The sequence below is a fragment of the Jaculus jaculus genome, chromosome 10 (genome assembly GCF_020740685.1).
Source record: "Jaculus jaculus isolate mJacJac1 chromosome 10, mJacJac1.mat.Y.cur, whole genome shotgun sequence".
NCBI lineage: Eukaryota > Metazoa > Chordata > Mammalia > Rodentia > Dipodidae > Jaculus > Jaculus jaculus.
Genome location: NC_059111.1, coordinates 81596449 through 81612095, shown reverse-complemented (window position 1 = coordinate 81612095; position 15647 = coordinate 81596449). Strand labels below are relative to the sequence as shown.

Here is a 15647-nt window from a genome sequence, read left to right as displayed (position 1 = left end):
AAGTGTCTCAGGATCCTTCACACTGATCTCCAGGATGTCTGCCTCAGTTTACATTCCCACTGACAATGGATAAGCCATCACCATCATTTATTTCATTAGATTTCTTGATGATAGCCATTCTGACCATATTGAGAAATAATGTCAAAATAGTTTTAATTTTAATTTACCTGATGACTAAGAATATTGAATAGGTTTTAAAAACACTGTCCATGGGCTGGAGAGATGGCTTAGTGGTTAAGCGCTTGCCTGTGAAGCCTAAGGACCCCGGTTTGAGGCTTGATTCCCCAGGATCCACATTAGTCAGATGCACAAGGGGATGCACGCATCTGGAGTTCATTTGCAGTGGCTGGAGGCCCTGGCACGCCCATTGTTTCTCTCTCTCTCTCTCTCTCTCTCTGTCTGCCTCTTTCTCTCTCTGTACCTCTCAAATAAACAAAAAATAAAATAAAAACAATGGCCATTAGTATTTTTTCTTTTGATAACTTTTTACTCAGTTCTATGGTACCCTTTATTTATTGGACTATTTATTTCTTTTTAAAAATTATTTGGAGCCGGGCCCTTTAATCCCAGCACTCGGGAGGCAGAGGTAGGAGGATCGCCGTGAGTTCAAGGCCACCCTGAGACTACAGAGTTAATTCCAGGTCAGCCTGGACCAGAGTGAGACCCTACCTCGAAAAACCAAAAAAAAAAAAAAATTTGTATTTCCTAGATATCAATCTTCTGTCAGTAGTATAGCTGCAATGATTTCCTCCCATTCTGTTGGCTCTCTGCTTACTCAATTAACAGTGTCCTTTGCTGTACAAAAGCTTTGTAGTTTCATGAGGTCCCACTGGTTGATTAGAGGTCTTATTTCCTGAGCAATTGGAGTTATATTTGAAAAATTCTTGCCTAATTGTATGTCAAATTAAAAATTCTTATATTGTTATATCTTCAAAACATCTCCTTCCTCTTGGGGCAAGATGGCGGGGGTGAGGTTGGAGTGACTCTTGGGCAGCCGCACCTTTCACGACAGGATCTTGCTACTTTGGACGTTACAAAGTTAACGCCACTTTCACATGAAGTTATCAGCAGACAAGCTACGATTAACATAGGTACAATTGGTCACATAGCACATGGAAAATTTCCTTTTGTAAAAGCCATTTCTGGCGTTCACACGGTCAGATTAAAAAATGAACTTGAAAGGAACATTACAATCAAGCTTGGATATGCTAATGCTAAGATTTATAAACTTGATGACCCAGTTGTCCTCGGCCAGAATGTTATAGTCTTGTGGAAGTGGAACACCTGATGAGTTTCCTACAGATATTCCAGGAACTGAAGGAAACTTCAAATTAGTCAGGCATGTGTCCTTTGTTGACTGTCCTGGCCATGATATTTTGATGGCTACAATGCTGAATGGTGCAGCAGTGATGGATGAAGCTCTTCTATTAATAGCTGGTAATGAATCTTGCCCTCAGCCTCAGACTTCAGAACACCTAGCTGCAATAGAAATCATGAAACTCAAGCATATTTTGATCCTACAGAATAAAATTGATTTGGTAAAAGAAAGTCAGGCTACAGAACAATATGGACAGATTCTTGCATTTGTACAAGGAACAGTGGCAGAAGGAGCTCCAATTATTCCAATTTCTGCTCAACTTAAATACAATATTGAAGTTGTCTGTGAGTACATAGTAAAGAAAATTCCAGTACCCCCACAAGACTTTACTTCAGAACCTCGACTCATTGTTATTAGGTCATTTGATGTCAACAAACCTGGCTGTGAAGTTGATGACCTTAAGGGTGGTGTGGCTGGTGGTAGTATTCTAAAAGGAGTATTAAAGGTGGGCCAGGAGATAGAAGTGAAACCTGGTATTGTTTCCAAAGATAGTGAAGGGAGACTTACGTGTAAACCAATCTTTTCCAAAATTGTATCACATTTTGCGGAGCATAATGATCTTCAGTATGCTGCTCCAGGAGGTCTTATTGGAACAAAAATTGACCCTCCTCTGTGCCAGGCTGACAGAATGGTGGGACAAGTGCTTGGTGCTGTTGGAGCTTTACCTGAGATATTCACTGAGTTAGAAATTTCCTATTTTCTACTGAGACGCCTTCTAGGTGTACACACTGAAGGAGACAAGAAATCAGCAAAGGTCCAAAAGCTGTCTAAGAATGAAGTGCTTATGGTCAACATTGGATCCTTGTCAACAGGAGGGAGAGTTAGTGCTGTGAAGGCTGATTTGGGAAAAATTGTTTTGACTAATCAATCCTGTGTGCACAGAAGTAGGAGAAAAAATTGCCCTTAGCCGAAGGGTTGAGAAACATTGGCGCTTAATTGGTTGGGGTCAGATAAGAAGAGGAGTGACAATCAAGCCAACCGTAGATGATGACTGAAAAATCCCAGCTACAGAAAACATTTGGAAGAGTTAGAACTTCGTTTAACAACTAGAGGTATATTTTCAAAGCAATATTAGAGGAATAATTTCACAGCTCCTTCATTTGATAGGTAGCTGTAAGTTTATTCTCATTTTTGCATGATGAAAAGATAACCTCCAGAACAATATAGGGTCTATGATAAGTGTAAAAATTGGTATACAATTAGATTGAACCTACATTCTCACAGAGGTTAAAGCATTCCAAAATGTCTAATTTATACAGTCAGGATGTTTAAAATAACCTATCATAGAATTTATCTGAAATGACTTTTTTTCTTTTTTATGAATTCTCTTTCAGTAGCTCAACAATAAAGGACTTTTCTAGTAAAAAAAAAATGTTTCTTTTGTTGTTATTTTGTAGATTTTTTGGTACATAGGCTGATAACAGCTGCTTATGGGTAAACAACATGGAATCTGAAGCCTCCTCCATAACTCTCTAGCTATTAATTAACCATTCTTTGCCTCTGTTTCTTCATTTTTAATATTTTATTTTTATTTATTTATTTGAGAGAGATACTGAAATAGGCAGGAAGAGAGAGAGAATGGGTACACCAGGGTCTCCAGCCACTGCATATGAACTCCAGATACATGTGACCCCTTGTGCATCTGGCTTACATGGATTCTGGTGAGTCCAACCTGGCTCCCTTGGCTTTGTAGACAAGTTCGTTAACCTCTAAGCCATCTTTCCAGCACTGTTTCTTCTTCTCCTTCTTCTCCTCCTCCTCCTCTTCTCCCTCCACCCTTCTCCCCTCCTCCTCCTCCTCCCTGATCTGGAATTCACTGTGTAGTGTCAGGGTGGCTTTGAACTCATGGTGATCTTCTTACCTCTGCCTCCCAAGTGCTGGGATTAAAAGCGTGCACACCACACCTGGCTCTTCATTTTTAAGTGAAGATAATAATATTTACTTTTTCCCAAGCCTGTGAAAATTAACAAGGCAGACAAGTGATATTTTCAGTAAACAACCCAACTTTGAGAGAGAGTACGATAATGAACGGAGTGTTTAAAATCAAGGACACTGCAGCTGGCCAGGCTTGGGTACCAATTGCAGTTCTTCTCCATACTTTGGGTGTTGTAGTCTGATCCATATTGCTGAGACAAACATCCAACAAGACAAAACCTATGAGAGTAGAAAGGTTTATTTCAGGCTGATAGAGTCTGAGAGAAGGTCCACTGTGGCAGAAGAAGCTGGCTCACTCCAGCATGCATGGAGAGAGACAGAGCGAGACCGAGAGCAAGCCAATACCAAAAAAGTGAATAGCTCTCTCCACACCCAGTAGGGCTAGATTCTGGACTCCAAGATCTTCCCCAGTGAAACACCCCTCGCACTGCAGCAGGTATCTGCCTGCTAGGGGCTCAGGTAGGAAGTTTAATCAAAGATGACAGTCTTAGCTAGAGAGATGGCTTAGCAGTTCAGGCACTTGCCTGCAAAGCCAAGAAACCCAGATTGATTTCCTCAGGACCCACATAAGCCAGATGCACAAGTTAGCGCATGCACCTGGAGTTTGTTTGTAGCATCAAGAGTGCCTGGCATGTCCATTCTCTATCTACCTCTCTCTCTCTCAAATAAATAAACATAAATAAATAAATGACTGAGTCTCTAGGGCCATACATTCAAACTACCATAATGAGCCAGTAGTCTGTTTGCTCTGTGCTCTAAGCTTTGGCTCCTTCTCCCTCCTGTTAAATGACAGTAATAATATATACTGATTACACTGTGTGTGCTAGAGCATATGAATTGGAAGGATTAGTAAGTATATCTACCATGTGGTAAGAGCTCAATGAAGCCTAGCAATTTCAAATGCATTTTAGTATTTTTGACAGAAACCAGTAAAGAAAGTTTAATGTTAAGACACAAAGAACAAGCAAATGGAACAATACCACCACCAAAAAATAATGAACTGGGCATGGTGGTGCATGCTTTTAATCCAGCACTAGGGAGGCAGAGGTAGGAGACTTGCTGTGAGTTCAAGGCCAGCCTGAGACTACCCAGTGAATCCCAGGTCAGCCTGCGCCAGAGTAAGACCCTACTTCAAAAAACAACAAAAAAAATAAAATAAAATAAAACAACAACAACAACAAAAGAAACCTGTGGTCAGTAGTACTTTTCTGTGTTAAGCACCAGTCTGTAAAGTGCTAGAATAAGAATCACTGACTTGATTCATTTGTTTCTAAACATTTTCATTTATTCACATAAGAATTCCACACTAATCCTCTTACCTGGGGCTGGCTTTTGCAAGATTGGCAAGTATCTGAATAGGAAAGCTTTTCTTCCCAAAGTACTTGTCCAAATGCCAAGTCCTTGAGGGTTGTCAGAAACCACTGTATTTTGTGAGTTGGTTTATTCCATACCTCTTTACACATATGAGGGAGTAGAGTACTATAAAGTGAGGTTTTAATGAAGAATGGAATAAAGACTTTCAAAATTCCAGTTGATTTTCTGGAGCCAGAGATGCCCCAGAACACTCCTTGAAGTGTGTTGGGTGTAATTCTTTTTTAAATTAAGGAGAAAAAAGGAATTATTGTTTTTGTAAATACTTTTATGTTGAAAACCCCAAAGGAATAAAAATACTTGCATGGTTTTTAAGAATTCTTATAATTTTTGTTGATAATTTTTAGATCAAGAAATTGCAACTTTGAACTAGGCATGGTGGCACACACCTTTAATCCCAGCACTCAGGAGGCAGAAGTAGGACGATCACCATGAGATCGAGGCCACCCTGAGATTACATAGTGAATTCCAGGTCAGCCCAGGCTAGAGGGAGACCCTATGTCGAAAAACCAAAAAAAGAAAAAGAAATCACAACTTTGAAACAGTTCCTGTTTCACAATGGCTAAAAATAAGCTCTTGGGAAAATAAAAAAACAAATTCATGACTAAAGGTCATCACAAATAGGAACATGACTCACAGAAATCACATTAAACAAAGTTCCTTCCAAAAATGTGGGAGGAATGATTTGTATTGAAATTTATATTACATATGCATTAAGACAGGAACAGAAAGACAATTGACTAGGTTGAAGTGAAAGTTGTCTGCTTAATCACACAGAATTTTCCTTACAAACTCTGCTCTTACACTGGTTTGTTTGTTTTAAAGTTATTTCTTGGGGTTATAGATTGTGGCTCTTTCACATAGGGTTGCACCAGGAAGTGAGTCTTACATAGAGATTATTCTTTGTTTTTGTTCAAAGTAGGTTTTTGTTCTGTTATTAATTCTGGTATGAGCTTTCTCTGATAGGAAGCAGTTTTATCTGACTGGGATGATTAATGATGCAGAGCTCTATAAGCCAAGGCACTTACACAAGATTGTGGTAAGCTGATAATTCTATGGCTGATTTAATCATAGGGCACTGTGATTAATGACAGAATTCTTTATGCAGGGGTATTTTGTTTACAAAGAAGGCAGACACACATATATATCTTTACAACAAAAACGTTTTTTTTTTTATTTCCTAAAAATCAACAATGAAAGACTGATTATATAAATGATGCATGTTGGTTTTGGATTTGTAATATTCTTGAATACATATTAAATTTTAAACCATAATTAAGCAGTTGTTAATGACCTAAATGACTCAAAATGTGTATTTTAACATAAATAATGTACAGTATATAGTATAAACTGATTCTTAGAATTATTTTTACATGGTATAATTTCAATTAAAATCTTTAGATACTTTGTACTGAAAAGTATCTCTTTAAGAAAGAGTTTCCTGCTTATAAGTTGGAATTCTTAGAAGATGTTATTAAACTATCCATCAATGACTCAGTGAAATTCACAGAAGACAGCATATCCCATTAAAAATTCCTGAAACAGCTCATTGGGCAAGCTATATAAGTTTATTTCTGGCAATTTCTAGTACAGCACTCTGGTAGCTCATAGAACTAAAGACTGAAAAAGCAGGGTGTAAGAAATGGAAATATTTTCACTTTTTCTTCCACTAGACCTATTATGTTTTGCAGTCGATAAATAAAAGATCATATGAAATGTTGGAAGATAAGAGGGAGTGGGAAAGAAAGGCAAGAGGCTCATTTGTAATGATTATAATATGCTTAGAGGTTGGAAATTAAAATTCCATGGTCAAAATCACCCTCTATTTACTCACTTTCCTATCCAAATAAAGTATGGCATAATATGGATTAATCTTTTTTTTTTTTTAACTGTGCAGTCACTGAAAGGATGGAAGTTTATAGAAGCATGCATGAGAAAGTAAGGAGATATACAACACTACATTCATAAAATAATACCATGTATCATTACAAATTCCTGAAATAAGATCGTCTGGAAACAGTACCTCAGCTGTTCATGGGTCATTAATTCAACTCAAAAAAAAATGTAACTTTAACTCATGTTATGCATTATCCTAGGCCCTGGTTTTGAACAAAGCATAGCCCTTGCCCACATGTAGCATATTTTCAAGTAGAAGATAAAAATGCACTTAAGTTAAAAATAAAATGCATGTGACTATGATACTCGTGGATAGCAAGGGCTGAATGAGTAGAGAGGACTAGTTTGAGTTAAGCAGTAGGAGAAGACATCCTAGGAGGGCACCATTGTGTAAACATCTGACGGACTTAGACATATGGTGAAATAGATAGGGAAGACATTTAGAGGAAGAACCGACATAGGGTGAAAAGCCTTGAGGGAGAGCATGACTGCGTGTCACAAGAACAGCATGGCGTCTGGTATGAGTGAAGCATAATGAATTTAATAAGTCAGGAAAGAATAGCAATAAAGAGTTATTAAGCTTATGCTGGAGAAATGGCTTAGAGGTTAAGGCACTTGTCTGCAAAGCCTAAGGATCTAGGTTGAATTCCCCAGTACCAGGTAAGCCAGATGCATAAGGTGGAACATGCATCTGGAGTTCATTTGCAGTGGCTAGAGGCTGTGGCACACCCATTGTCTCTCTCTCTCCCTCCCTCTTTCTCTGTCTCTAAAATAAATAAATAAATAAATATTTTCTTAAAATAAAAGAAGTCAGTAATCCTAATCAACCACTTCAGCACCATTAATCTACTGCTAATCAGAAATATGGGTTTCCTATAGACCTATTACAAAGCAGAGACATGAGCTATCACTCTGGGGTCTGGAAACAAGGAGACTGTCAAGAAAAGGGTACATACCATTCCAGGACACTCTGCCACACACTTTTATGTCTTCATAACTACCCCAGTGATTATATACTTTACAGTTCCCTTGTTCTCTCTCTTTTTTTTTAAGATTTATTTTGGTTTATTTCCTAGAAAGAGAGGGAGAAATATCTTTAGATATTTAGATAGAGATATTTAGATAGAGAGTGAGAATGGGTGTACCAAGGGATCCAGCCACTGCAAATGCACTCCAGATGCAGGTGGAACCATGTGCATCTGGCTTATGTAGGACCTGGAGAATCAAACTTTGATCCTTAGGTTTCACAGGCATGCACCTTAACCACTAAGCCATCTGTTCAGCCTAGTTTCCTTGTTCTTTATAGTGTTTTTCTTTCTTTCCTTCATTCCCTCCATTCTCTTCTTTTTTTTTCTTTCCTTCCTTCCTCCTTTCCTTCCTTCCTTCTTCCTTCCCTCCCTTTCTCCCTTCCTTTCTTCCTTATTTTTAAATAGTGTATTTTATTTATCATTTGAAGGAGACAAAAAGAGAAAGAGGCAGAGAGGGCGGGGGAGAATTGGTGCAGCAGGGCCTCTAGCCACTGCAAATGAACTACAGATGCATGCACCACCCCTTGTGCTTCTGGCTTATTTCAGTCCTTATTTGGCTTATTTGGATCCTTTGGCTTTGCAGGCAAATGCCTTAACTGATAAGCCATCTCTCCAGTCCTCTTTCCTTCCTTCTTTTTGTGTGAAGTATAGTCTCATGTAGCCTGGGCCAGCCTTCAACTTATGATCCTCCTATCACAGCCTTCTGAGTGCTAAGATTACAGGTGAGTGCCACCACAAACTACAATGTCTTGGTTGTTCTAAGACTCAATTCTCTCTACTTTTTTTTTTTAAAGAAATAATCTCCATAGTAGTCTAAACATTATAGTCACAACTGTAGATGTGGATTTAGCACAAACATAAGATCCTTGTGTTTTCCTTTGGACAAATGTCCTGGGACCACTGGACATACATTATCAGCACTCAGTGAAATCAGTGTTGGTTTGCTGCCCTGTACGTCAGCACTACCTATCATGACCAGCCTGCTTTATTACTTGTGCACCTAAAGAAGAATGCTTGATTCATTTTTGGATACAAATCACACATTTACATGTCTAACTCAGGGGCCAAGGTGTGGTCAGGACTCACATTGAGCTTTTCTCACTCTCTCATTCTTGCATCCATGTATGAAATCATCCATACATCCAGATAGGAAATGTTAGTCTGTCATTTCCTTATTCATGACAATTGGTGAAGACATTGGGGGGTAAGCAGATCCCAAGAATAGCCAAGGGGAAACATCTGATGACTGGATAGAACAGCCCTCTACTATTTTTCATTTCTCCCTTTTGATACTACCTGAACTCTCCAAGGTAATTTAAATATTTTTACAGCAAAGATCTGCTGGTTATTTGAAGAATTTTTCATTTTAAGGAAAATTTAAACATTCTTTGAGTATAACCTCTGGGAGATGGGGTTATTTTTGTTCTGGATTTTCTAACACCAGACAATCCTTTTTTTAAGTTTGGTGAATTTAAAAAAATATTGTTATTAATATACATAGTTATATATTAATATACATAATATATATAGATGCATCACATGTTGGCACCCTCTTTCTCCTCATCCCTGTCCCCATTCCTCTGGGGATCCTCCTCAGTGGGGTTGCAGGTATTCCCTGTGGGGTTGTGGGTTATGCATTGTGGGAGCAGTAGTTATTTTTCTGGGGGGAGGCCATACCTCTGGGCATGATGTCTCAACCTGTGGCTCTTTCAATCTTTCCTCCCCTTCTTCCACAACATTCTCTGAACTGTGGTGGGTGAGTTTAAAATCTACTTCAGTGAAGAGCTCTTAGGAGCCTCTGGGTTTCTGCTTTGGCAAGTGTTGAGTATCCTCAGGGTTTGTCTCCTTCACCCTGGATCTGATTATCAGGATCAGCATGGAAGCAGCGCTCTTGCTCATCTTCCCAGTTCCTCTGGATTCAGCTGTGCCTTGGCTGAAGGGCAAGGGGTAGTTTATCTCCTCAGGTCTCACTACCTTCTGAAAAAGAAGAAGAGAGTCTACAACAGAGAGTCAAGTTACCATAGTTTAAATGTGATAATCATTATTTCTTTAGGAAGAATTTGATGTATGTAACCCCTCTTATCCAAAGATTAGTAAGAGATTGATACTGGAGAGTATATTCTTTGTTTCTGTAGGATTCTGATCTAGTTCCTAATTCCAGATATGGGTTCCTTTACACTGAGCAGATCTCTTAGCCAATCAGAATGCTATTGGTTACCCACTGAGTCTGTGTGCCACACTATTGCACTGGCATGTACATTCTGTCAGGGTGTTTGTGTCTGAGTAGCTTGGACCTCTGATTGTTCTGACTATTGTTGGCCACTTTCCCCCAGAAGCCAATGAAGCATTTTCCAGCACTGGATGGGCTAACTGGCTAGGACTGGCTCTCTTCCAGATTCCAGCCAGGTCTCTCCATGCTCTGTGTTGGCAGTATATGAGCCCAGACAATTCTATTCTCTTTGGATCTGCCTATGGTGTTCCCCCAGCTCAATGCTATTCTATCATGACAGTAAGAGGTAGCATGAGATTTTATAGGTTCAAGGGCTGATCCCCACAAGCCTGCTCAGTTATCAGGTGCCAGTTATAAGTGCTGGGACCCTGGATTATCTTCACTTCTATCTAACTTAGTGAAAATTGTCCCCATCCAGGCTCAATGGATAATTCACTAGGATGCGGTGAACTCAGAGACACACACAAGTGTTGTCATACATACAACTCACAAGCAGCCAAGTGGGTGGATACACACGATGGCATAGAGCTTCTGTGACCCCTTGAGACCATCCAACCTCCTTGATATTTTTACCAACACGGAAGTTTTCCAAACTCTTCTTTGTAAGTATTTTTGTCGTTGTTGCTGTTCATTTTTTTTTTTTAAATTTATTTAAGAGTGACAGAGAAAGAGGCAGACAGAGAGAGAATGGGTGTGTCAGGGCCTCCAGCCACTGCAAACGAAATCCAGATGCATGCACCACCATGTGCATCTGGCTAACATGGGTCCTGGGGAATCGAGCCTCAAACCAGGGTCCTTAGGCTTCACAGGTAAGCACTTAACTGCTAAGCCGTCTCTCCAGCCCTAGTTTTGTTTTATAATTGCAGTTTCACTGCAGAGATGTGACAAATTAAGAAATTGGCCACCAATAGATGAACTTAATCTCCACCTTCCTCCCATTTCCACAAGGCAGCTGGGTGTGCTAAAAGTCTTACCATCATGTATCTGTCTAGGGTCTACCAAATCACTAACTTATAACCTCAGGTATGGTTACAAGGTTATTATGGTTATGTATAGCAAAATATATTTTATCACTCTGGTAAATTCAATGGGTTTAGAAGCTTTGTTCCAACCCAACCAGGGATAAAGACCAAACCTATTTTTATTTGTTTGCAAGTGCATGTGCATCACTGCAAACAGAATGCCAGCTACCTGTGTAACTTTTTGTGTCAGCTGGGGCATTGAACCTGGAACCCCAATCTTTGTAAGCAAGTGCCTTTACACAGAGCCATTTTTCCATCTCCTCCCCCTTTTTTAAAATATTTTTATTTATTTGAGAGTGACAGAGAGAGAAAGAGGAAGAGAGAGAGAGAGAGAGAGAGAGAGAGAGAGAGAGAGAGAGAAAATGGGCGCGCCAGGGCCTCCAGCCACTGCAAACGAACTCCAGATGCGTGCCCCCCTTGTGCATCTGGCTAATGTGGGTCCTGGGGAATTGAGCCTTGAACCGGGGTCCTTAGGCTTCTCAGGCAAGCGCTTAACTGCTAAGCCATCTCTCCAGCTCTCCTCCCCCTTTTTATTCAAGGTATAGGTGTCTCATGGTAGCCTAGGCTGACCTGGAATTTACTAACTCATGGTAATCCTCCTACCTCTGCTTCCCAAGTGCTGGGATTAAAGGTGTGCAACACCATGCCCAGCCCAGCTCCCATACACACACACACACACACACAAACACATACGCACACATATTTTTATTATAGTGTACCTATCCATCTGGAGCCTTTTAAATTAGATCTGATAAAAGTTAATAATGTCCTTAGGAAGCATGTTAAAGGAGCTACCACTGGCAATGTCTGGGACAGAAAGAGACATTATCCAGAAGAATGTCAACTCTTAAACGTTGAAGGAATGATACAAGTCTGAAAGACTACAGTTTGACAGCAATCATTATACTACTTAGTTCTAACACATTAGTAGGTGCTAGAACCACTGGACAAAAGTGCTATGAAAAAATAGGATGCTTACATATCATCAAAGTATCTCCAAAATACTTATTAATCAAAAGGGAAGTGGCAAATCAATTTTACAATGGAAAAGCCTGGAAGATCCCTAAGTACACATGATTAATGTTCCACAAAATAAGGCACATTAACGTCATGTGCCTTGTGGTACAAGATTTATTTGTCACTACTTTAGTGTTCAGAAATGCAACATTCTGTTCCAACATGTTTGACTGAATCTTATCAGTATGGTGTATCAGGCAAACCCAGATTGAGGCTGTGGTAGTTTGAATAGGTGGCCCCCAATAAAAACTCAATGTTTTATTAGTTTGTAGTTTGCATCTGCAGCCACCTGGCTGGAGACAGTGTCATTGGGCAGATCCTAAGGTGTGGTGGTGGGTTTGAGATTTCAATCTAAAAGTATGCAAAGTGTGCCTAGCTGGAGTTCCTACAGCATGCTGTGCTGTGTGGCTTTTGGCTTGTGCTTCTCTCTGTGTGTGTTTGGTCCTGTGAAAGCAGGCCAGCTTCTTCTGCCATTATGGAACTTCCCCTGGATTTGTAAGCTTCAATAAATCCCTTTCTCCATAACTGTGCCTGGTCTGGAAGTCCATCTCCATGAACCTGAAGCCATCTGCTACAGGGGCATACTGGAAGACAAGACAAAAGAAATTGATTGGGAGGCCAAAACTTTGCTATGTTCAAAAAAAAATCCAATGAACAGAATACAAGGGAACTGTAGATTCCCTAAATGACAAAACATCTGGATCATGGGTACACTGGAAAGAGAGGAAATCCAGGCCAGCAGCATAGAGAGCATATTCCACAAATTTATTGAAGAAAAATTTCTCAATCTCTCAAGAGAGGCTCATTCAGATACAAGGAATGCACAGAACACCAAATATAAAGGGCCAAAGAAGAAACTCTCCAAGGCACATCATAGCTAAAATTCTTAATAATGAAAACAAAAAAAGAGTGCTAAAAGCATCAAGGGAGAAACAACTCACTACATACAAAGGTAATCCCATCAGAATTACCTCAAATTTCTGAATGGAAACCCTGAAAGCCAGAAGGAATGGAAGTGAACACTTCAAAGTCTTAAACTATGGCTTCCAACCCAAGAAACTCTACAAAAGCAACCCTTATAAAAGATGATATAAGGAAAACTTTCCATGAAAAAAGTCAACTATATGTCTATATGAACACAAAGCCAAGCCTAGAGAGAATACTTTAGGGTATACTCCACACAGAATAGTCAAACAACAAATCTCAAGAGCCAACAAGAAGATCAAAATAACCAAAAATATACCAGGCTCAAAAAAGTGCAAACCACAAAAAAGTACCAAACCTGATAAAACACCTCATCATGGCAGGACTAATTCATACCTCACAATAATAACCTTAAATATGAATGGTCTTAACTTACCCATCAAAAGACACAAGTTAACAGGGTGGATAAAAAAAAAAATGGACCCTTTTATCTACTGTCTCTAAGAAGCCCACCTCACCACTAAAGAGAAACACCTCCTCAGGGAGAAAGGTTGGAAAATGATATTCCAAGTGAATGGAGATAAATAAAAACAATTGATGATTGCTATATTAATACCTAATAAAATAGACTTCAAACCAAAAATAATCAAAAAGGACAAAGAAGGCCATTTCATACTCAACAAGGGAATGATCCAACATGAGAACATAATAATAAAAAACCTAAATGTGCCAAACACAGGTGTGCCACAGTTTATAAAACAAAACCTACTTGACAACAAAACTGAAATAAACACCAACACTGTCATAGTTGGAGGCTTCAGTACTCCACTATCAACAATAGACAGAACATCCAACCAGAAAATCAACAGAGAAATAATAGAGCTCACCACCACAGATCAACCAGACCTAACAGACATCTACAGAACTTTCTACCACAACTCTACAGAGAACACATTCTTCTCAGTAGCCCATGGAACCTTCTCCAAAATAGGCCATATTTTAGGCAATAAAGTATGTCTCCATCAGTTCAGGAAAACTTAAGTAACTTCCTGCATTATATTAGATCACATGCTTTAAAGCTATAAATTAACAACAGTAGACACATCAAGAATTCCACCAGTTACTGGAGACTAAACAACACACTTTTAAACAATAAATAGATTTGGAAGAAATAAGAAAAAATAAATTGTAAAATTCCTATAATCAAATGATAATGAAAATACAACTTACCTAAACTTATGGGACACAATGAAATCAGTCCTAAGGGAAAATTTCATAGCATTAAATGCTTTCATAACAAAGACAGAGAGACCCCAGATTAATAACTTAGCTGTCCTTAAATGCACTGGAAAAACAAGAAGAATTTAACCCTAAGAGCACCAAACAGAAAGAAATAATTCAAAATCAGAGGAGAAATTAATGAATTTGAAACTAGGAAAACAATTTAAAATATTTATGAAACAAAGTGCTGGTTCTTTGAAACACTAAACTCTTGACCAATTTGATCAGGCAAAAAAGGGGAAGTCTCAATTTAACAAAATTAGAGATGAAAAAGGAGAGGTCACAACAGACATCAATGAAATTGGAAGAGTTAGGGAATACAATTAAAACCTCTACTCAACAAAATTGGATGATCTGGAAGAAATGGATGAATTTCTAGACACATTTATAGTTTAGGTGTGCCAAAACTATACTCAGAGTAGATTAATCTCAACAATCCTATCACATCCATACAGACTTAAAAGGTAATCAAAAATCTCCCCCAAAAGAAAAGTCCAGGACTGGGTGGCTTCTCAGTTGAGTTCTATCAAACCATCATTGAAGAATTGAAACCAATTTTCCTCAAACTGTTTCACATAATTGGAGACCAGGGAATCCTCCCCAACTCCTTTTATGAAGCTAGCATCATCTTAATACCAGAACTAGACAGTGATGAAATATAAAAAGAGAAAGAAAGGAAAGTATAGGCCTGTATTCCTGATGATTTTACAGGCAAAGATCCTGAATAAAAACCTCCCCAAACAAATTCAACAGCACATCAAAAGCATTATCCACTTTTATCAGGTAAGCTTCATCCCAGAGATGCAGAGATAGTTCAATATATGGAAAGCAATCAACGTAACACATCATATAAATAAACTGAACCATTAAGAACCACATGATCATCTCAACTAATGCAGATAATGTCTTTGACAAAATACAACACCAGATCATGATCAAAATGCTGGAAAGAAGAAGCATGGGGGGTTTATATCTCAACACAAAGGCTACATATAAAGCACCCAAAGCCAAAATGATACTTAATTGGGAAAAACTCAAGAAGTTCCCATTGAGATTGGGAGCAAAACAGGGCTGCCCACTCTTACCACTGCTCTTCAACATCATGGTAGAAGCAGTAGCCCAAGCAATAAGATTGGAGAAAGAAATAAAAGGGATTCAAACTGGAAAGGAAGAAGTCAAGTTATTCCTATTTGCAGATGACATAATCCTATATACAAGAGACCTGAAAGTCTCCATCTCAAAACTTCTAATGATGATTAATTTCTTCAATAAAGTGGCAGGAAACAAAGTCAATGCACAAAATCAGTAGTCTTTCTATATGCAAAGGACACATATACAGAGAAAGAAATCAGTGAGGCTTGATAGCAACAAAATAATTAAATACCTTTGAATAACACTAACCAAGAATGTGAAAGACCTATATAATGAAAACTTTTTAAAAAACAAAAGAAAGAAATCAAGTAGGTCTTGAGAAGATAAAAAGATCCCCCATGATCCTGGATAGGAAGAATTAATATTGTGAAAATGGCAATTCTGCCAAAAGCAATATACAGGTTCAATGCAAT

The 15647-nt window shown here is 38.7% G+C and overlaps 1 pseudogene; it reads left to right on the top strand.

The window, feature by feature from the left end:
* Window positions 1–2373, top strand: part of LOC123463975 — a 42796-nt pseudogene extending 40423 nt beyond the window's left edge.
* The last annotated feature ends 13274 nt before the right edge of the window (window positions 2374–15647 follow it).